At 37.4% G+C, this 13,006-nt stretch overlaps 1 protein-coding gene across 1 annotated transcript in view; it reads left to right on the top strand.

Moving 5' to 3' along the window:
* The window catches only part of CTNNA2 (catenin alpha 2), a 490,369-nt gene that overhangs the window by 375,003 nt on the left and 102,360 nt on the right, over window positions 1-13,006 (top strand). The window lies entirely within an intron of this gene.

Here is a 13,006-nt window from a genome sequence, read left to right as displayed (position 1 = left end):
TCATTTTGAAGTTTTCAGATTTCATTCCAAAGTTGAATAAAACAAAAATTTATAAGTACCATATTTTTCTCAGAGTTGGATTTCTGGTTCTCCTTGCAGTTTTAGGCAACAAAACTTTATTATAAAATATATTAGTAGGAACCGTGAATTGGAAAGACCAGAAATAACTCCATTACTGGTTGCATTTCAATGACTACATTTTGTATTTTGAATGTTTAGACTGATTTAGTTGTCATATGCAGGGACAGGAGTTGGACTCAATGATCCTTGTGGGTCCCTTCCAACTCAGGACAGTCTATGATTCTATGATTTCAAGGTTTGTTTTCTCTAATGGAACAAATGTCTAAGGGAAATTAATGCTATCTGTGACCCTGTGTGCAGTATCAAAATGTATTTTTTGCCTTCTGATTATTATTTAGTGACCTTAGATTATGTGGTTTTGAGTGCAACCCAGTTCAACCTGCCAGGCAGATACCACAAAAAGCAAAACAATGTCAACAGTGTATTAGTAGCTACATACAGTTAGTAGCGAGGATGGTGATTTGGAATATAGAAAGCTGTCATCATTTCTGGACTCAAAATATCTGTGCTTGTTCTCCTGGCTAAGTGAATTTTTCACACCACTCTGTGGGGTAAAACATTTTGATTTAGCATTTCTTTTTATCCAAAATGCCCTCGTCTCAGATAGTCTTTTTGAGACAACATCTTACAAACCTCCGAGGAATACGCATTGTGTGGAAACAGGACTGAAAAACAAAATTGTCAACAGCTGAATTAATTATTTAGCGACTTTTCTGTTTGTCAGATGGTTTTAAACTTGGCCAATAAATTGTGTTTGAAAAAAATGGATAGACATATAGTAAAGTCATTTCCTCAGAAAATCAGTCTAGAAACAAAAGTCTTTATGGTAAAACCTATGATCCTGTTCTGCTTTCTGCAAAAAAACACTGCAAATTTTCAAAAGTATATTTAATTTTAAGACCCCCTGCTGTGCTGCTTAGCTAGTAATATTGGCATTGTGTAACTATAGCATGTTATTATCTGTAAATAGACCCTTCAATATGATTTCTACAGCAACCTGTAGCTCATTTTCACCTCTGATTTTCCAAGAATGAGTTTCACATGTGGCTGTGGATTGACATTTGAAAATTCATTATTTAATCTCAGCTACTTTGTAAGCTCAAAGCTGAAAGCCAAGCACTTCTACAATTTCTGTATTGGGTTGAATGAGCTGTCTCTCTCTTTCTTAGGAATACTGATGAAGGTTTGGATATTGACTGTTTCTTCTGTGTCTGCTTTTCCCAGTAGCCACCCTAGGAATGGTGTCACACTCTTAGGTACTCAGGATCAGTTTTAGTAATTTAGACATAAACTAATATTTTAATAATAGTGACTGTCCTATGGTGTCTTTCTATCAGCCACACACTCAGACGTGTTCAATCACATACTTTGCAGTAGTCTAAATTGAAATACATATATATATATATATCCAAGTCGTGTCTGCCTTTTCTATACCTCTAATCAATTCTTTATGCATCATGTAATTAATACATCCTTTCACATGACCCTCATGTATTTTTGATTGCTCTTTTACATTATTCTTGTGCTAAGCTTTATAATCACAAATACCTTTCTAAGACACTCGGTGGGCTGCAGACATGGTATTTATTAGTCTGTTTTCAGCCATATTCTCCAGAATATCTCCCTTTGAATACCTCCCTTCTATTGCACAGCCTCAATTATTTTACTCTTTATCTTTCAATCCCTGATAATATTCTTTCAGTTTCTATATCAGGCTACGTGTCAAACTTTTAAAAGGTTAAAGGCTGATGAGAAAAAAATCCCTCTTGTAATTTATTCATGCAAGTGGTGTAAATCCAAGATCCTAGGGAGAACTTCTTGATCATACTCAGTTTTTACCTACTTCATAGGTCTCTCAAAGTATTCCCAATTCAGTGTGCTTTCTTTAATATGGGTTACAACAGTTTGAATTAGATAACAGGCTTCATAATATTCTTACATTTATTAGTCTTTTTTTTTTTACTAGCTCTTTGAGGCAGCGTAGTCCATTTGCTTTTTATGTCAGTCACTTCCACTTCAATTGAGTTGTATCACGACTATTTATGAATGCTATTTGCTATTTAAAAAAATTGTTTAGCACTTTCAAATCTGCCAGAAATTGATGTAGACTCTAGGGAGACACTCAGAATAAAAAAATAAAAGCCATGAATACTAACTCATACAATTAGACTGAAGGGACACCTAAAATGGAAATAATGTGTTCTGTTGGAACAGATTTTATCACATGTAACCTGTACAATGCAAATTATATTATGAATAGACACATATAATGCTTTTGGTCTGTGGACTTAAATCTCTCTTCAAGCGTGTGTATAGCTTGGTTCTTTACAGTATGTAAACTGTTGAAGAAAACACAAAACCCCCTACAACAGTGGAAATTTTATCATAATTTAGCAGCCAAGCTACTGTCTCCTGTGGAGGTAAAGCTGCCTCAACTTAGGTATTCTGCATTGTACCAGCTTGAAAAGGTGCATAGCGTCTGTACGTTAAGATACAAACCCAAGAGAAGCATGAGTGCTCAGAAAGTGAAACAAAACTCTGAACTTCTGAAAAAAAAATGTGAACCTAATTCTAATTAAAGTTACTAGATAACCAATTCCTTTCAGCTCCTTTGAGAAGCTGAACAGCACACCCAAGGAAATAAAATCTTGTATTGAGGGGGCAGGGGGAAGAGAAAAAAGAGAACCCTGAGAAGTCACACCAGCTGATGTCAAGTATGGAAATTAGTTGATAATATAAGGAAGCTGGTTTTCCTTTGACCTTCTCTGTGGTCAACAAAGAGGGTGGTTTGAGGTTTCAAGGCTGTATTTTGGAAAAGCTTATGTTTCTTTGGATATAGGGAGTTATGAATAAACTGCTTCCTAATTTAGGAACCCAAAAGAGAGGAGCCTAAAGGTAGGTTTTTGTGAATAACACTTCAATTTTCAAGCTATAGAGCTAGTCAACACTGCAGCAATGGGTCCATTTCTGGGAGGGCTGGGGAAGAAAACTCTGCCTATCATTTCCATAAAAGTAGGTTTTGATGAGCCCTTTGTTGCAGACAAGTGGACACCGGTTAAGGTTGTAAACCAGGAAGGTGAATTTTTTTTTTTTAAATACAAGGTCTACATAATTTAAGGAGGGCTGAAAACACAGAGAGAGGGTCATAGACCATACCTTGCTCACATAACGCTGAGAATTTGCAAGAGAGTTAATACAGCATTTTGAAGATGCAAAACTTCATGAAAGAGTTAAGTAGTAGTAGAATAGCCAAGAAGGTTGTAACTTCAAAATTTAATCTTGCATTAATGCTTTCTAAAGATTTATTTTGCAAAGACAAACTTGAAGCAAGGTCATACTTGAATAGATGACCCACAGAAGCCTTGCTAAGGTTGTACTACCAAAGAGGAGACACCAGTTGTTCCCAAGGGAAAGCGCAGTGGGATTGGTGATATTACTTCATCCTGTTGCATGAAAATGCTTCTTGACAAAATGTTGGCATTTTTCAAAGGGAGCCAGCCATAAATCAATCTAAGTGCCTTTGAACCTGAGTCACAGAATCACAAAATGTTAGGGATTGGAAGGGAGAGTCTTGTATCTGGGTAGGAACAACCCCAGGTTCCAGTATAAGTTGGGGAATGACCTATTAGAGAGCAGTGTAGCAGAAAGGGACCTGGGGCTCCTGGGTACAGCAGGGTGACCATGAGCCAGCACTGGGCCCTTGTGGCCAGGAAGCCAATGGTACCTGGGGTGGATTAGAAGGGGGTGGTCAGTAGGTCAGAGAGGTTCTCCTGCCCCTCTACTCTGCCCTGGTGAGACCACACCTGGAATATTGTGTCCAGTTGTGGCCCCTCAGTTCCAGCAGGACAGGGAACTGCTGGAGAGAGTCCAGCGCAGCCACCAAGATGCTGAAGGGAGTGGAGCATCCCCTGGGTGAGGAAAGGCTGAGGGAGCTGGGGCTCTGGAGCTTGGAGAAGAGGAGACTAAAGGAAGGGTGACCTTATTAACGTTTACAAATATATAAAGGGTGAGTGTCAGGAGGATGAAGCCAGGCTCTTCTCTTTGACAACTAACAGTAGGACAAGGGACAATGGGTTCAAACTGTAACACAGGAGGTTCCACTTAAATTTGAGAAGAAACTTCCACCTGAGGCATCAGCCTCTGCTCGTTAGAAACTCATCACCTTTTTGTAGTTTTTGCCTCATTTTCACCTGCAGTGCCTCTAGTGCTCTTGATTATGGAACTCTGGAAGCTGGCTTTCTGAAAGTGATTTATCAAATGCTAATGCAGTTTTATTTCTGTGCCACCATTATGTATCGGTGGCTCTTTTTTTTCCTTGTGTTTATTTAATAGGGGTGCACTGCATTGTACATACGTCAGCGCTTCTTTACTGGGTTTCTCAAGCGGTTTGTACAAAGGTATTAGGAGTCTTGTGTAATACTGGGTTATAAAGCAGAGATGGTGATGCTCCACTTGATAAAGTCTTCCGCTCTCTCAGCTTCTACTGAATTTGTAGGCACTGCTTAAAGCCACAGAAGCAGGCAAACTCGGAATTTCACCAGCTTGGACTGAAAGAACTGTAAGCCCCTGGAACGCTGTTCAATACTGCATCCACTTTTTGTCTGATCCCATTTGATAGAATAACCGGTGTATTTACCTTAGGAAAGAAGTTTTAGAAAGATGTCTGAAATCTGATCTAGAAAGTTAGAAGCAGCGGACTGTTATTTAAATTGCACTGAATTGTGATTTTTGAGTGCACCTGTCTTTGTCTCCCTCAAAATGCATTTCTTCTAGATGTCTATCACTGTGACATTGAGGTTTTTATGGTGCTCTGAAGTGTTTCAGAGGAAATGGAGAGCGTTTTAATACTGCTGATTTACTCAGGCCTGCAGTAATTTCGTTACTGCCTAATTATAAGGCAGGGTTTAATTTACTCTACACATAATGTTTACTGATGCACATATGGCACCATATTTCAGGACAATATACCCATATCAGGTAGTTTTGTGTAAGGCTACACACAGCGTGTAACATTCTCATTAAATGAAGGCAAGGTTGATCTGCAACATAATAGTAATGATGGCTTATTTTTGTCTGGCAAAATCCAAAGAGTGTAGTAGCTATAGCTGCTTTTGCTTTTTGAAATAGAGACTTGTTTGTTTTTTGGGTTTTTTTTACCTGAATGAAGTTATGAACACAGAGGGTTGGCCTTTCAAAGTGGCTTGTCAGTAGTTATTGGGCAAAACTCCATGACAGCTATATTGCCTTAGAGCAGATTATTGCACATAGTTTATCTATTATCCCTCAAATAATGAGTGAAGGCTCACATATTTCAACAAATCTTTGTACTCACTCCAGGAATTCTATAAGATGTCTAGCTCTGTAATGACTGCAGATAAACAAGTATGGAGATTTTAAAACTCTTTTTAATGGGAGACACTGTATGTGCAAGACGTTTAACAGATGCGTATAATGTAGCTACTCAAAAAGAAAGAAAAAAAAACTATTCCAAGAAATTTCTATTGATGATAGTTTTATGTAAAGAAGCTCTTGTTGTTCCGTAGTGTCAACCAGAGAATGACCTGTAATAACATCAACTAAAGAAACTTATAGAAGCTTGGATTCATCAAGACAGCTTCAAGCTTTGATGTTCATTATGAATAATGCAGTAGCATGAGGTAGGGAGCTCTATCAATGTAAAGGAAAGCATAGTCCTTTCCCAAAGGCTTCTGTAATTCTGTCCTCCTAATGGATTTATGAGCAATGGCAAAGTATGTAGAATTTAATTTCCAAATGGGATCTCAACATTGTATTTGTTTCTCAGCTGACATTAATTTTGTTCAGTAATGCTTTCTAAAGTATTATAAAATATATTTAATGTTACTTGTTAAGCAATCAGAAATACAAAAAGTTTCGGTTTTGTTTTTTGCTTTATAGAAATTACTAAAAATGAGAAAAAAATAAACAAAACACAAAAAAAATAATAAAACAGTGATAAAAACTGACAAAAACCTCAATAGAACAAACTCAAGATAAAACCCCAATCTGTGATCTCACTTCAGTAAGGGCCTTTTTGAAAGGTATGGCTGATAATTGATAGTATCAGATATCAATCATCTCTCTTCATGGGACAGAATCAGTTTCTTTGAGTCACTCTTGGAAAGGATGATGAAGAACCCATTTTTGCAGAACAGAATCAATTTTTAATCTCATTTCAGGCATTGTCTGCAACTCCAGTAGGTAGGTCTACCAAAGACAGTTGTCAGCAGCTTTCACTTGGGCTAAATCTCTGGGTCTTAGAGAAGCTGATGACAATATTCAATATGCCAGCCTGCTCATGGAGCTGAGGTAGGTGGGAATGCAAGTGTGACACATCTAGTACATATTATATAAAACCTTTAAAATGTATTGGATCTAACTGCTTTTAAATGATGTTACTATGCCTGCTTATCACAGTGACAATAATTTCATGAAGGGCTTTCATAGACAACTTCTTTCCCATTTGTGACCAAATAGCTATTTAACCTATTTACCATATTTATATTTTTATATATATTTATCTATTTATTTATTTTTATATATATATATACATACATACATATATATATATAAATCATAAAGCTCCAAAGCCAAATACCATTTCAACAAAGCCTGAGACAATACACGAAGATACACAATGTGTTGTGGTTCTCTGTTAATCTGTGGATGTTTAATCCATGATTCTTATTCTTCATTACCCTCTTCTTCGTCACACCTCTCCTCTTTTGCATCAAACCCTCTGGACTTGCAGTGTTGGTGACATTTTTGATACTTCACAGCCCTCAGTTTTCACAAGGATATTTTTCAAAGTCTTATCCCTTTTCTTCTCTGCTGGGTTCACCTCCTATGGTCTTTCCTTTATTTCTATGTGCAGTGTCTCATTCTGCACCTTCATCCTCCCGTATACTCCTTGTCACAACTCTGCCCTCCCAGGTCACACAGAATATGAAAGTTAATCACTGTCTTTTACTTCTGCATTATTTTGACTTCACTAACAGTTCAGTCACTGACTGTATTTCAGTCCTCCTGTTTTTACATTTTTCAATAGTAATCTCCATACTGTTCTCTACCTTTTCAAAGCCCTGTATCGTCCTTTACTGTTAGAAATAATAAGTATTTGGTACTATCCCAGCACTCCAGTCAGCATTAGGATTTTATTGTTCTGTCCAGACATGAAACCAGACAGAGTTCTTGCCCTGATAATACTCATATATTGGAGGATATGTGGACATCTTTTGTCCCCTTAGCTTATATACTTTTCTCTGCTTTTATGTAACTGTCTTAATGTTGTTAGCAAGCCTGAGGCTTGCTCTTGCCAAATACATATTTTTTTATAAGACAATATAAAATTTCAAAGTCACAAAATTGGTAAACATTCTGTCCTAAATATAAATATATATATATACATATATATATATATACACACACGCCATATACCAGTTTGAGGAATTCTCTGTACTAACCTACAACTAGGAGGAACTTTTTGTGTGTCTTACTGTCTTTCAAAATTCTGGTCAAAACTTGTTGTTTTAAGTCCCTTTACTTGTTAAATTCATGCACAGTCTCTCCCTGACTAAGGAAGTTTCTCTTTAAGAAGAAAGCTTGCACACACAAAAAAAATACATTAAGGATTATGATGAGTCTTCATAATATAATTTCTTCCTGAGTTTTAATCTTAGGCTCAAATCTTAAATATTTGTATATAGCATATTCCAGAAATCTTTAGTCTGAGTATCCAAGTGTGATACATGCATTAAATGTTAATCTTTTTGTTGTTTAATCTATCAAGACATAATTTATGGCTTTAGAGTCCACATTCCCAAATATACCATTTTGGGGTCACATCTTCAGGGGTTGTATTGTGCAGAATTGACTGAGACTTTCTCTTTAGCACGACATTGCAGCAGCTTCTGATCTTATGATCTTATTTTCCAGAACTCAAATTCACAATATATTAGAGGAGACATTAACTGCAATGGGGAAGTCTTTATTTTCATGTCTTTCAATTAAATTAATACCTGTTTGGGAGTGCTCAGCAGCTGCAGAAACTGAAGTTGGGTTCAGCTTGTAATGCACATTAAATAGAAAATGGTGAATAAGGTATTCCTTGGTAAACTTTTGTTACAGATAGCTTTATACTGCCAGTATTTATAAAGTTTAACAATCTGTTAGAGTCATTAATCTCCTGCTGTGACTTTACTTTCCAGTGTCAGGATTAGACATTTAATTCTCTGCTAGACTGTAAGTAGCACTGAGACATTTTGGTTCTAAAATTGTTATATAGCCATGGAAAACATAATTTCAGGGGGCAGTTTAACCTCTTTGAGCTCAATTATAGCTGTGAACTGGCAATGATAAAACAGCCCAAAATAGTGCTTAGAACAGTAGAACATGATGCTATCAAAACCAGCAACTGACTCTGCGCCATAAACTGACTTAATTGACTGAACTGGAAAGACATAAAATCTGCCTTGTGGTTCACCATTCATACTTGCAGGTCTTGGTGTTTTCCTTTTGCATTTTTGTGCTGGGCTGGCAAGCTTATTATTCTTTTAGCTATATGTTAATTAAGAAAGTTTTCTCCATGACAAAATGAATTAATCAAGACCTTTATTTAATGTGCTTTCTCCTCTAACAAATACAGTTTCATGTAGCAAAAACTATCCACACTTTGAAGTCACCTCTAACTTAAAAATGCAGTGGGGAAAGAATCCTAAAGCATTGTCTTATGAGTAATAATTTGTGTCATCATAATTACATCAGAATGTGAGGTAAATTAAGGCATTACGAAGACATTTATTAATGTATATATTAGTGGAAGATCTCATGCTGGTTTTAGAATAAAACTTGACGTGTTTTTGCCGCATGTTTTATGATGACCATTTAAATTTAAGTCACAGACTTCTCCCATTCCCTCCTGAACTGATGTCGGTTGTAGGAAACAGTAAAATCTCTGGATGCGTAAGTCATCACTTTGGCTGGACTTTGTTGCAGTACACAGAGGAACATACAAGATTAGTTTTCCAGTTGTTATTTACCTTGATGAATAGCCCTAATTGGATCAAATAGACTGGCAATGCTGAGCTAATACTTTCAAATGTCTTGTCTTGTGCAATTAATATTACCTTGTCATGTATCCGTTTCAGCTGTTGGATGAATGTCTAATGTTCATACTCCTGTCACATTTAACAAATGATTTTGTCAAGTCATTCTTTATAGCCTGTGATGATGGATAGAAAAATTAGTGGTCTCCTGCATATATAAAAACCGTTAACTATACCTTTCAATCTCAATGCATGGGCGTCCTAAAACTCAGATAACCAATTTCTAAAGAAATTATGTGTTTTTACATGAGGGGTCAAAAATATGCTGCTGACATCTAAGATTAACACAGCATAGGAAAATAGAATTTGATAATTCTATATTTATCAAACCTGTGACAGTCAGAACTCAGATTTTTTTTGTTTTTTCAGTTGCTGCAATTCTGAACTGCACAAGGCACCATATAGTGACCATTAGAAACAAGATATCAATTTTTTCATTCATTCATTTTTATTCAGATATAACTCTACTATATATTTATATAGTTAATCCCAAATTGCTGGTGAGCTGATGCTCTTACTGTCCTTATGGATTTCTGGCATGTGGTTGTAGACTGAAGGTATTTAATATTGATGAAAACAAGCAATGTACTTAAACATCTTGAGACATTTCTTACAGTTCCATGGGGCGTATTGTTATAATCAGGTCTATAATACTAACAACACATTTACCTTGATTAAAAATTGAATTCCTTGTTCATTCAACACAACACTTTGAAACAGGTGTGTAATTATGGAAAGATATAAACAGAAAATTCTTGGTGTTCCTTTAACAATTAAAGTATTTTTTTTTTTCAGTGCAGTGGGTGGATAGTTTTATTGGTAATGACATTGAACTTGAGCTAGTGGATTTTTTTAGGGGTTTTCCCTGAGAATGAAATGGAAACCACATGGGATTTTTAACACCTTGGTGTGTTCATTTGGAAACACCACCATTTGGCATGTTTTGGTTCAGTGGACTTCAAAAAGTCTTAACTGTAGGTACTGAAGTGAGGCATCTCACCTGGGAGCGGAGCTTCTCAGCAAGTGTTGGAAGATGACCAGCAAGAGAGGGTGCTTAAGCAAATGTGAGACAAACCCTTTAGAATAATGGAATCATTTGGTTGGAAGAGACTCTCAAGATCATTGAGTTCAACCATTAACTAAACCACATCCCTTAGAACCTCATCTATACATCTTTTAAACCCCTCCAGGGATGGTGACTCAACCACTTCCCTGGGCAGCCTGTTCCGGTGTTTGGCAACCCTTTCAGTGAAGAAATTTTTCGTTATATCCAATCTGAACCTCCTATATATATATATATAAACCCACCAGTTAATAGGGAAGGACTGATATAAATTGTAATTGGAAGTCTATCAGGCATCTAATGCAGAATCCTATGCTGGTGCACTATTCTACGGCTCTTAACATCTTACTGTATCTTTTCTTTTTTGGAATGCTTATTCAATATATTCATCAATTATTTGGATGAGGCAATAGAGTGACTGTCAGCAAGTTTGCTGATGACACCAAGCTGGGAGGAGTGGCTGACACTGGAAGCTGTGCTGCCATCCAGAGACCTGGACAGGCTGGAGAGTTGGGCAGGGAAAAACTTAATGAAATAGAACAAGGGCAAGTGCAGAGTCTTGCATCTGGGTTGAACAACCCCAGGTTCCAGTATAAGCTGGGGAATGACCTATTAGAGAGCAGTGTAGCAGAAACGGACTTGGGGGTTCTGGGGACAGCAGGATGAGCATGAGGGCTGGGAAGGCCAATGGTACCTGGGGTGGATTAGAAGGGGGTGGTCAGTAAGTCAGAGAGGTTCTCCTGCCCCTCTACTGTGCCCTGGGGAGACCACACCTGGAATATTGTGTCCAGTTGTGGCCCCTCAGTTCCAGCAAGACAGGGAACTGCTGGAGAGAGTCCAGCGCAGCCACCAAGATGCTGAAGGGAGTGGAGCATCTCCCGTGTGAGGAAAGGCTGAGGGAGCTGGGGCTCTGGAGCTTGGAGGAGGCTGAGGGGTGACTCATTCATGGTGATCAATATATAAAGGGTGAGTGTCAGGAGGATGGAGCCAGGCTCTTCTCGGTGACAAACAGTGAAAGGACAAGGGGTTCAAACTGGAACACAGGAGGTTCCACTTAAATTTGAGATGAAATTTCTTCTCAGTAAGGGTAACAGCACACTGGCCCAGGCTGCCCAGGGAGGTTGTGGAGTCTCCTTCTCTGCAGACATTCCAACCCGCCTGGACACCTTCCTGTGTAACCTCATCTGGGTGTTCCTGCTCCGGCGGGGTGATTGCACTGGTTGAGCTTTCAAGGTCCCTTCCAATCCCTGACATTCTGTGATTCTGTGTGCTTTGATATATTTGAAGCAATATTTGTATTCATCTTTGTGTTGAGATGGTACCTGCGATAACTATTCATGGCTCAGGATCTCATTGTAGATGCTGTGCAGATTCAAAGGAAGGTCTGAAAGAGCTTTCAATATAAGAATAAAATTTGAGTCAGTGAGTGGATATCAGCAGATTGATGAGAGAAAAAAAGAAAGACTACAAGGTGGCAAAGTGATAGGTAGTAGCAACCACACACCAGCTTCCTAATTGTTGGCAGGTCTCTTTGATGTATTCTTCTTTTTTGTCTTTTATTTCCCCCTTTTTCGTATGTATTACTGTGTAAGCTATTCTGAGTGCCTTTAATCATTTTGGAAGTGTAATAACACTTTCCAGGTAGAATCTGAGTAGAATTAATTTTTAAGGGGAGTTAAAAATTGTTGTTCTTAATATGTTGGCTGCTTTAGTTATAACAGAAATAAAAGGAATACCTCATGCAAACACACACATGCTATTTTGCTTTAGCTTGTTTTTACTGCAACACTTGAATGGAAATACTCAAATCTAACTTTCTCCTTATGCAAATAGAGCTGACAATAGCTGCTGTCAAACAGCAAACATGCCTTGGATCATGTATTTACAGTGCTTAACAACATACCCGTTTTCAGTTTGACTGGGTGTTTTTATGACACCTTGGCTATCTAGAGCTTTCTTTTCTGGCCTGCAAAACATAGAAAATTACCTTTCCTAATGCTTCATCTAACTCAAAAAATGTGATTTAAGGAGACTAATGGCCAGCCAGACCTCCAGGCTGAATAGCTCCCAGCTTGTGTTTGAGTCCACAGTTCCTTCTTCTTAATAACAAAAAAGCTGGAGAAACATGGTAAAAATGTTCTGGATCCATAGTCCTATAGAGCAATTAAGCTTCCAGGAAGAATTACTTAAGATTTCAGTCATCTTTCTAACTCTCTTTCAAATTTTAGTGAAGTTTGACATTAATTAGTAGTTATTAGCAAGCTAGAGAAAAGTTAGCCATCATTTCTACAGTACTATTGTTTCAAACAGATGTTTTTGAGAAATAACAGATGTTCAATTTTCAGTAACTTGTAAGGTGGTGTGTTGTTTGTTTTGTTGGTTTTTAGTTGTTGTTTTTTTTTTTTCCTTTGGAATAAATTGTAATATGTTTTCTACTCTGCCTGGTAAATGCTTAAAAAGGTTTTCTGTTTATACTTGTTGGAGGTATTTGAAGGAGAATACAAAGCCCAAGCCATGTGCTAAACTAAATACTCATTATTGCGCAGCATACTATTCAGTGCTGGAATTAGAAAAGGCTTGGAAATATTCTGGCTAATATTGTTAATGGTTGCTTGAAGTTAATCTCCTTAATCCATATTTGGCTTCTAAGTGAGCTGAACTGTTTTTTAAAGAAGTGTGCAGCTTTCAGGTCTCATCAATTTGCAATGTATTACATGGGTATTCACCATCATCCTATATA

This window comes from Streptopelia decaocto (assembly GCF_964273445.1).
Source record: "Streptopelia decaocto genome assembly, chromosome: 4".
Lineage (NCBI taxonomy): Eukaryota > Metazoa > Chordata > Aves > Columbiformes > Columbidae > Streptopelia > Streptopelia decaocto.
This window is presented reverse-complemented; position numbering and strand designations above follow the sequence as displayed.